At 46.1% G+C, this 10,897-nt stretch overlaps 1 protein-coding gene across 6 annotated transcripts in view; it reads left to right on the top strand.

Moving 5' to 3' along the window:
- Positions 1–2,170: 2,170 nt before the first annotated feature.
- KCNJ15 (potassium inwardly rectifying channel subfamily J member 15) overlaps positions 2,171–10,897 on the top strand; it is a 63,847-nt gene continuing 55,120 nt past the window's right edge. For 2 of the 6 annotated variants that reach the window (XR_004623822.1, XR_004623810.1), the window contains exons 1-3: positions 2,173–3,480; positions 5,855–6,282; positions 6,381–8,274. The gene's annotated coding sequence lies outside the window, so the exon portion shown is untranslated. Of the gene's footprint in view, positions 3,481–5,854; positions 6,283–6,380; positions 8,275–10,897 lie in introns of those variants that run through there. The other 4 variants (XR_004623828.1, XR_004623816.1, XM_034655612.1 and 1 more) reach the window with 4 other exon arrangements.

Below are 10,897 nucleotides of genomic sequence, written 5' to 3'. Positions count from 1 at the left end.
GAGTTACAGCATAATAATATCACTAACCGCTAAATCAAATAAAGGGCTGGAAAACATGCAATGCGCACCCAGTGGGCTGAGCCAGAAGCCAGGGACTGAACTTGGCAGAAATGGAAAAGTCTCTGTGCGTGCTCAGGAAACCCAAATATCAGGGCTAGAAGTGTCAGAACAATGAGGCCTGTAGCGAGGGGCCAGTTTGATGCAGCGTGGTGAGGAAGGGGTGTGCCTGTAACAGCGGATGGAGCCGCACGCCTTGCTTGTCCTTTGGTATTTCCAGCCCCCAAAGAAAGATGCACCCTCAATCAACTTGGTGATTCTTTTTAAAGCCGAAGTATATAGCTTGTCACTAACCAAGGGGCAATCGCTAAAATATGAGAAAGGGGGAAAGTAGAATAATTCACCGCTCTTGTCTTCCCCAGTGGATCGTCGAAATTACTCAGGGGGATACTAACATTTTTTGTACTATTGTATTTTAAATATTCTAAATGTTGCTCTTGGGGTCTCAGACACGGATTCAACCTACCATGTGTAAAATACTGCATTTGGCCATCTGGTGGAGATAGGGTCCATGGCCATGCATTGCTCACTGGCTGGCCTAGCAGATTATCTGCATAGTTGGTGCAGGACTAAACAATACGATAGCAATAGAAGAGGGGAATTAATGCATATAACACTTTGCCAGATCGGTGATACGGTTAGGCCTTGAAGGGAAGGTGGCCTCGTATCGGTTGTAGTGACCTGGAGATGGCGAGTCTACCCTGTAGCTGTGTTTCTGTGTACCGGCCCATACTGTCAACACTGAACACCAGACACTATGATATCCCTTTCACTGGTGGGAATTGCCACTATTCACTTAGTAAAAGTGGCTCGGAAGTGAACCAGAAACAAATTGTGCATATTTCACATGAAGTATAAGGTTGCACCAACATGAGGTAAAGCAACAAAGTCCAACTTGGATAAGGCAAGGGGTGTTGGGTTCATGTCAACACCGCTCTGTAACTCACCAACTCTCAAGCCATGCTGCAGGTGGGGACCTACAATCACCAACTCACCCCGGTGGGGGTTTAAACGAAGGTGCCCCGCTTCTAAACAGAGTGCTGAGCACTTCTTGGGTCCGACTTTTTATTTACACATTTTCCCATTTGACAAAATTGGATTTTTAAAAAGATTTTATTTATTTCTTTGACAGAGAGACAGCCAACGAGAGAGGGAGCACAAGCAGGGGGAGCGGGAGAGGAAGAAGCAGGCTCCCAGTGGAGGAGCCTGACGTGGGGCTCGATCCCAGATTGCCGGGATCACGCCCTGAGCCAAAGGCAGACGCTTAATGACTGAGCCACCCAGGTGCCCTTGACAAAACTGGATTTTACACATGCCCTAGCAAGGGTCAGTTTGGTGCTGACAAATGAGGGTATCATGCCTATACTAACACTTTTATTTTCAAATCAGATCAAATCAAGTTTTAAACATTTAGCAGTTGACTCCAAAAGAGCTGAGGACACACGTGGGAATAGGTGACTAGCCGTACCAGTTTTTCTGGGACTGAGGGATTGTCCAGGACACAAGACTTTCAGAGCAAAACCTCGGAGAATGATGGGAAAACCAGGATGGTTGCCCACCCCCGGAGGAATAATTGGAGATTACATTTCTGTTAAGTAACTTTCGCATTTTAGGATAATTTTTGTGCCTTCCCAATAAAGAAGCATGTGAGAAAGCCTCTGTGTTGTCCCGAGGAGGAATTCTTTTTTGTTCGGAATGGTGGTGGGAATATGGAGAACCCTCCAGTGACCAACTGGAGGTTGCTGTCAGTCCCATCTGCTTCTCCCCCAGGAGCCTGAATGACAAGGAGAGGCAGGTAATTTTGGAAATCTTCTAGAAAAGTGAACAAGGCAAATGGAAGGGTTGTGTCTTATGGGACCTGGTTTAAGAACCGGTACGTGATATCAAGTTCGAGAACATATGACCTTTTCAGTAATTCAGGGAGGGCCATTCACCAGTTCTGTGCAAGAAGTCTTTCTTCCATCATGGGGCGCCTGGGTGGCTCAGTCGTTAAGCATCTGCCTTTGACTCAGGGCATGATCCCAGCGTTCTGGGATTGAGCCCCACCTCGGGCTCCTCCGCTGGGAGCCTGCTTCTTCCTCTCCCACTCCCCCTGCTCATGCTCCCTCTCTCCCTGGCTGTCTCTCTCTCTGTCAAATAAATAAATAAAGTCTTAAAAAAAAAAAGAAGTCTTTCTTCCATCAGATGGGAGTAAGTGGCCTTGACAAGGGCTGGAAAATCTTTTAAGGCCGGCTTACCTACAAGGCCAGCTTGTCCCCTAGGTTTACAGAAGGACAGTTACTTTGCCTTACTCTTTCAGTTGGTAGCCCCTATGACTTGAATAGTTGGCTTGTTAAGGTCCTTTTCAGAATGTGGTGTCATTATTATAATTTCAAAATCTCTCAGGTCCTTTGTGGAACACAGAGCAGCCACATTCCTCGCCCTAAAGGACGTCCTAAAACTTGGCATGTTTGACCATGACTGTGCTGAACAGAAGAGGGCCAGACCTGTGTGTTTACCTGCTTCCCTATCTGTCTCAACCTCAATTAAGGAAAAAAGTTGAGTGGCTTGTGAGTTCCGGGTTGAGGCAAGAGGCAGCAGGAAGAAGTTAATGCCTCAGGGATCTTGTCTGGGCCATACGGCATGTTTTGGGAAGAAGGAGCAAAGAGAGAGAATGCTAGAACCGGTCACAATCCTTGAAAGGCAAAATGAAACGATTCTGAATCTTTGTACTCTTCAGAGATGTTGTATGCGTCATCAATGAATCCCCAAAAGCAAAGGGCGAACTTTGGGGGAAGGGCTGCCACCTGCTTCCATTTTGCATCAAATGCCTGGGGACGCTATTTTGTTTCTAGCCTGATCTGGTGTAGTATCCACTAGGATATTTGTGCCGGCGTCTTTGGAGTAATTATTCTTATTGTTTCACTAACACTTCATCAGCTTGAGCCTCCAAGCCCATCGGCCAAATCTGGGAAGGGAATGAGTCAAACGGCATGTTCTCACCTCCTGACAGCGTCAGACTGATACCACGTTTCTTTTTACACCAAAACAAGCTTTGATGTGGGTTTCTGCCACTTGAATAAATTATATGTGTACAAACGTGTAAAAGTAGGGACTAACATAATATGGCACCGTGTATGAGAACCTTCAGTGAGATGTTCGTGTTGATCCTGGGTTTCAGGCTCTGTGGACTCCGTGAAGGTTATTCTCTGGTCTTCTGAGACTAACTCAAATATTAAGAGACTGGATGGGATGACCTGTAGGTTCTTTCGAGCTATAACTAAGCCTTGCTGATTTTTCTCCTTGCTTCCTTTTTGGAATGTAACTGCTAGTGAAAGTTTCCCTCTGCCTCAAAGCCACATCATGAAGAGATGTTCGGTGGGAGAGGCGGGACCGCAAAGCAGGGAGACGAGGTGTTCAAGTATGGGATGGCTTGGAAAGCTGGTGAGTTGCCTGGATAAAATGGGATTTATGGGGTTAGTTCTGGGCAAGCTTATTTCTGTTTGGTGACTGAAATGTCCGAATGGAAGGTAGAAATGAAAGAGAACAAATGTGAGCTCAGATCATCTAGCTAAAAAAATTAATATCAACAAAATGTTAACCTTAATAAATAAAAAATGTGGCCTTTACTCTTCAGATGTTACTAGGAGAAAGGTAACTTTCAGGCTCATGATGTCATACTAAGGCCAACTTGACATATAGCCTTTATACTCAATGAAACACCCTAATGATTCAATAACGGAATCCGTTTTTGTTTTTGTGGTTCTTGCTCTTTGGACAAGATTTCACGAGGCTAAGGTTAGAGCTGCGTGCTGAGTTGTCCCGGGGGGAGCTCACTTGGTTTGTCTCATCTTCTGTTCCTTCTCTCTATAATGCCTACAGCCTGTCTTTGTCCCTGCCTATGAAAACCTTGTCAGTTGAACTCCATCATTCCCTCCTCTGGAAGCCTACCTTCAACCTCCTGGGCGGAGTCCAGCCCTTCCTGTGGGCTTCTAGAATATTTCCATCATTTGCACGTATCACACAGTTTATAATCATCTACTTCCCGATCTTTCTGCTGAACCACCCTTTACTCCAGTCCTGGGACTGTGGGGTCTTCGTAAAAACCCAGCAAAGAGAAACACCCAGTTTAGTTATGAATCTAATTAGATTGACATGATATCAATAACAAAGTGTTCTATTGGTGCTAGAAGGCCCTGCTGGGATCCTCCTGGCACTTGGAGGAACTGACCACGTGCATAGAAAGACCATGTACATCTCAAGTCAAATTCCAAATTTTAGTGTTGAGATCCCCAATTTTATTATTTTATTATTTTTTCATTATCTTTTTGAAAGATTTGAGAGAGAGAGAGCGGGTGCACGCATGTGAGTGGGGGAGGAGGTGAGGGGGAGGGAGAAGGAGAAAATCTCAAGCAGATGCCAAGCTGAGTGTGGAGCCCCTTGGGGGGCTTGATCTCACAACCCCAAGATCATGACCTGAGCCCAAACCAAGAGGCTGACACTTAACCTACTGAGTCATGCAGGCGTTCCCCTGCCCAATTCTATTTTGAGTGGGAAAATGGCGTAGCAGAGGCAGGGAGGAGGAGGGTAGAGGGTGCTGAGGGAGTGAGGGTTCACAGTAAGGAAAGAACATGCACTAGTGGGAGGGAACACTACCAGTGTTTACAGGATGAGCCTACGCCACTGGTGGTCTGCGCAGATCCCCTTGGACCTCCTTCCCCCGTTCTGGGTGTACATTCGCAGGCTTCCATGCCTCCTACTTCTGACACTTTGCCGCTGCCCCCCCCACCCCTTTTCATAAGGCTGCCCTTGGGCTACCAGAGTCACTTCCTTAAGGATACAGAAAGCCAGAGTACCAGTGGGATACCCTGTCAGCCCTTCCACTTTTAGCAAAGGTGGCTGGGCAGGAGCAAGGAAGTCCAGCTCCCTCATCTAGGATGCTACTTTCTCTCCAAAACCCCGTCCAGTTTCAAGCAGGGAACTAGCCTGAGCCTGAAACCTCCTCCTTACTTAATTTCATCCCTCCCCTGCTGGCCTGCGCTCCTTTCCCTCAGATTTCTCCCAAGAGCACATTAATAAGTGGCACACGCATCCTTGTTGCCATAGTTGCTTCTAGGGAGTCACTCCAAGACGAGATTTCAACTTCATGGCTTCCTGAGACAAGCTTCCCACTGGCAAAGTCAAAAGGCAAGCAGGCCCCCAGCTCTGGCCTGCAGAGTCTTGAAAGGATTGAGATGGGCATTCTTCATTCTCCACGGCTCATCTGCATTCCAACAGCACGTTTTACGTATCTCTGGGCAGGGGTTGTGGGAGCACACAAGACACCTGATCAAGTCCTGCTTGGCCTGTGGAGGACACTTGAAGGCACTGGGGTCATAGGAGGTTTCCAGGAAGTTTTAAAAACTAACATAATCCTCTGTAAATAGTCCCACATCTAATGCAACTTAAATAGATCTAGTCAAAGGTTAAAAAATGTACTTTCTTCCTCTTACCACACGTGAAGGTTTTTTATGTCTCAATTTAAGCCAAGATGGGAATTGGAAGCATTACGGCATTTTTTTTTTCTTTTTTGGAAATTATTCTTGGGAAATGGCTCTCTTGAAAGAGCTAGTTCTTGTGGTCTTTTCTGTCCAGTTTTCAGAACTCACTTTAGAAATTTGGATAAAACTTCAGACTTTAGATGTATACTTTATTAAAATTTGACACACGTAAGAGTCTTGCTTTCAATTAACTGGGAAGGAAGGAAGGAAGGAAGGAAGGAAGGAAGGAAGGAAGGGAGATTTACTGAATATTCATTCATGTTTGTTTTTTATTTTAGGCTAAAAGATCAATCACATTGACCGTCATCAGTTACGAGAAGATTAGCTATGTTTTTTGAAGTAATCTGATTGTAGATTCTGGACCCTCCTCCTTAGAAGTGGGTTGTAAAGCAGATTCCACTTACTGGATGGGAGGGAGATTGGGTGACAGAAAATGGTTTTTGTCAACATTAATAATTTGTCCCCCGTCTCTCTCTCATGCAGCATTGGAAATACTTAGATCATTCAGTTATTAAAACATGCCAAGGAAAATCTGTCGCCTGTGACAGAAATCTCATAGATATTTTTCTAGAGCTTTCCCACCCATGACTCAACACTTCATCATGCATGCGTAATACCTCACCTCCTTTTGTGAATTCTGTCATATCTACAACCTCGACATCTGATTGTTGACATAGCCCCAGTTGATGAAAATGAACAAAAACAGGTAAACATCACCAACATGAAGCATATTGTCTTAACCTTTAAATGACTTCAGGCAGCCATACTATTTTGAACTCATTTTCTTCTTTTGTCGTTTTTAAGAGTGTGTTATGAAGGAAGATGAGCTCTGCCGTGTACGGCCCTGTAAGAACTAAAACTTGCGGGAGTATTAAGCCGTGATTATCATTCATGTAGTGTATGACTTGATATTCAAAGGAATTGGCACATGCATATGTATGCCTACAATAGACTAATTTGAGAAAAATGTGGCCTAATGAAAAATGCATGGACTGAGAGAGAGAAGAGCTGTTTTGAGCCTCACCCCTCACCCCCTTCCAGCTCTGTGACTCTGAGCACATCACTTAACCTCTCTGGCTTCCACTTCTTTGCTGTTAAACTAATTGTGGTTTTTTGGTCTGAGCATGAAATGAATAACGTTTCTGAATGAACTTTATAAATTAAAAAAAGTATCCAAATGTTAGTTTACTAATTAAAGCTGAGACTGGAAATATTCATTAAAAGTAAGAAAATAAGAATTAAATTTCAATTGTAACAAATCATACTGTCCATTTATAATCTTTTATCAATCTACTTGATGATTAATTATTTTAGGGACTGGGATGTGCCAGCTGTCCCTCGAGGGACACATAGTGAACAAGACAGGTACAGTCAAGTGCTGAATGAAACCGACAGCAAATGATACAGTCAGGACAATTAGACAGTACAAAATGGCATACAGAGTGAAAGGGAGAACAAGGTACCCAGTTGGGTTGGGGCCGTATGAGGTGGGGGCCCAGTCCCCCTGAAGAGATGTCTCTGGGCCAAGTCTTGACCAGGGTCATCTGGGCGAATGAAGACCTGAGGGAGAACATTCCAGGCCGATGGAACAGCCTGTGCAAAGCACCTGGGGTAGGATATGGTCAGGCCTTGAAGCTGGGGTTTCCCCTTCTTGTTATTTTAGACCTCTGTGTTTCCCTGTTTTCTACGGGGCTTTCATCACATCCTCCTCTGACGTGCGTCTGATTCTATGCTCTGGAGTAAGAGCAGCTTGAAGACGTCTGCTCCCCTGATGTCTTCTTCATTCTCTTCAGCCCTGAGCCCCCGGGAGCCCAGCATCTTCTCCCAGGGGCCACCCTATTCTCGCAGGCTGAAGAGGAGGCCCCTGCTCCCTGGGGAAGAGAAGGACAAAAGGGAAGGCTGATGCACCAGCCCCCCCGGGGAACCAGAAAAAGGGCATGATTCATGCCAGGGCTTGGAGTCAAGGGAGAAGGTTGGATGAAGAAGGCAGTTTGAAGACTTTCCCCCTTAAAAAAAAAAAGAACAGTCCCTCACCCTCCCTGCCCCCATTTAGGTCGAGCTCCCCAAAGCAGCGGCTGCCCCCAGCGTGAAGTGGAAGGAATGCACGGGAGTGTAGAACCCAGAACTCAGGGGAGGGGACATATCATTTGCCGCCAACACATCAGTCGAGTCACCTCTTCTTCCCTCCAGCTTAACGCGCTGAAGAGCCCTGACCCTGCCACGGTCCCTGTGCAGAAGACACGCGAGGTGTCATCACCGCCTTTGTGACGGAGACCCTGAGCTTCCCTTGGCATTGCCTTTGGACTCGTGCAGGGGATCTCACTGGGGAAGGCACCTGTGGGAAAGCCACCTTCCTCTGAGGGCTTGTCCTGGCCACAGGAAGGTTGGCAACCCACATAGGCCTGGGCATGGTGGCCACAAGAAATGGCTTGGTGTAGGGAGGACATACGGCTATATTCCAGAAAGAAACTCTGCCTCCATTTCCAGAGACCAAGACCTCTCTTAGACTCTCCTTCAGGGATGGAAGTCTGACCATTTCTCATAAAACCGCGGACACGGCACAAATGCTGGAAACCAGCCTCAATCCCAGCTTCCACGATCCGGAAGAACCCAGTTTTACCCATATCTATCCAACTTCTGTATGCTTTTTTGTCAGGGAAAACGGAGGCTACAGGAAGATTGAACTAAAAACGCAGAGGTTTTTCTCTGTGACATTTGTCATATATATTCGGGATGTATATCGTCTCTATGGGTTTTTTCTGCTTTTCCCAAGGAGCAGGGAGTTTTGGTAACATTCATTTGCAGTGGGGAGAGGCAAGAGGAGGAGGGAACATGGGGTATAGGAGAGCTGGTTAGAAGAGATCATCTGGTTATTTATTTATGGTTTATTTAGGCAAAGGGGCCTTGAAAAAAAAAGGCTTTGATAAGAGTGGCCAAAAGTCTTCAAAGATTAACTGGCTCTTTAAAAGGGCATTAGTTTTCTTTCCTACAGGTGTTCACAGAGCTCGGGACTGGGTGTCCACTAGAATTCTTTGCTGGTCTGNACGAGAAGATTAGCTATGTTTTTTGAAGTAATCTGATTGTAGATTCTGGACCCTCCTCCTTAGAAGTGGGTTGTAAAGCAGATTCCACTTACTGGATGGGAGGGAGATTGGGTGACAGAAAATGGTTTTTGTCAACATTAATAATTTGTCCCCCGTCTCTCTCTCATGCAGCATTGGAAATACTTAGATCATTCAGTTATTAAAACATGCCAAGGAAAATCTGTCGCCTGTGACAGAAATCTCATAGATATTTTTCTAGAGCTTTCCCACCCATGACTCAACACTTCATCATGCATGCGTAATACCTCACCTCCTTTTGTGAATTCTGTCATATCTACAACCTCGACATCTGATTGTTGACATAGCCCCAGTTGATGAAAATGAACAAAAACAGGTAAACATCACCAACATGAAGCATATTGTCTTAACCTTTAAATGACTTCAGGCAGCCATACTATTTTGAACTCATTTTCTTCTTTTGTCGTTTTTAAGAGTGTGTTATGAAGGAAGATGAGCTCTGCCGTGTACGGCCCTGTAAGAACTAAAACTTGCGGGAGTATTAAGCCGTGATTATCATTCATGTAGTGTATGACTTGATATTCAAAGGAATTGGCACATGCATATGTATGCCTACAATAGACTAATTTGAGAAAAATGTGGCCTAATGAAAAATGCATGGACTGAGAGAGAGAAGAGCTGTTTTGAGCCTCACCCCTCACCCCCTTCCAGCTCTGTGACTCTGAGCACATCACTTAACCTCTCTGGCTTCCACTTCTTTGCTGTTAAACTAATTGTGGTTTTTTGGTCTGAGCATGAAATGAATAACGTTTCTGAATGAACTTTATAAATTAAAAAAAGTATCCAAATGTTAGTTTACTAATTAAAGCTGAGACTGGAAATATTCATTAAAAGTAAGAAAATAAGAATTAAATTTCAATTGTAACAAATCATACTGTCCATTTATAATCTTTTATCAATCTACTTGATGATTAATTATTTTAGGGACTGGGATGTGCCAGCTGTCCCTCGAGGGACACATAGTGAACAAGACAGGTACAGTCAAGTGCTGAATGAAACCGACAGCAAATGATACAGTCAGGACAATTAGACAGTACAAAATGGCATACAGAGTGAAAGGGAGAACAAGGTACCCAGTTGGGTTGGGGTCGTATGAGGTGGGGGCCCAGTCCCCCTGAAGAGATGTCACTGGGCCAAGTCTTGACCAGGGTCATCTGGGCGAATGAAGACCTGAGGGAGAACATTCCAGGCCGATGGAACAGCCTGTGCAAAGCACCTGGGGTAGGATATGGTCAGGCCTTGAAGCTGGGGTTTCCCCTTCTTGTTATTTTAGACCTCTGTGTTTCCCTGTTTTCTACGGGGCTTTCATCACATCCTCCTCTGACGTGCGTCTGATTCTATGCTCTGGAGTAAGAGCAGCTTGAAGACGTCTGCTCCCCTGATGTCTTCTTCATTCTCTTCAGCCCTGAGCCCCCGGGAGCCCAGCATCTTCTCCCAGGGGCCACCCTATTCTCGCAGGCTGAAGAGGAGGCCCCTGCTCCCTGGGGAAGAGAAGGACAAAAGGGAAGGCTGATGCACCAGCCCCCCCGGGGAACCAGAAAAAGGGCATGATTCATGCCAGGGCTTGGAGTCAAGGGAGAAGGTTGGATGAAGAAGGCAGTTTGAAGACTTTCCCCCTTAAAAAAAAAAAGAACAGTCCCTCACCCTCCCTGCCCCCATTTAGGTCGAGCTCCCCAAAGCAGCGGCTGCCCCCAGCGTGAAGTGGAAGGAATGCACGGGAGTGTAGAACCCAGAACTCAGGGGAGGGGACATATCATTTGCCGCCAACACATCAGTCGAGTCACCTCTTCTTCCCTCCAGCTTAACGCGCTGAAGAGCCCTGACCCTGCCACGGTCCCTGTGCAGAAGACACGTGAGGTGTCATCACCGCCTTTGTGACGGAGACCCTGAGCTTCCCTTGGCATTGCCTTTGGACTCGTGCAGGGGATCTCACTGGGGAAGGCACCTGTGGGAAAGCCACCTTCCTCTGAGGGCTTGTCCTGGCCACAGGAAGGTTGGCAACCCACATAGGCCTGGGCATGGTGGCCACAAGAAATGGCTTGGTGTAGGGAGGACATACGGCTATATTCCAGAAAGAAACTCTGCCTCCATTTCCAGAGACCAAGACCTCTCTTAGACTCTCCTTCAGGGATGGAAGTCTGACCATTTCTCATAAAACCGCGGACACGGCACAAATGCTGGAAACCAGCCTCAATCCCA

This window comes from Ailuropoda melanoleuca, chromosome 1 (genome assembly GCF_002007445.2).
Source record: "Ailuropoda melanoleuca isolate Jingjing chromosome 1, ASM200744v2, whole genome shotgun sequence".
In the NCBI taxonomy this organism is placed as follows: domain Eukaryota; kingdom Metazoa; phylum Chordata; class Mammalia; order Carnivora; family Ursidae; genus Ailuropoda; species Ailuropoda melanoleuca.
Note: the sequence above shows the minus strand (reverse complement) of the source record. Positions and strands in the feature narration are given on the sequence as shown.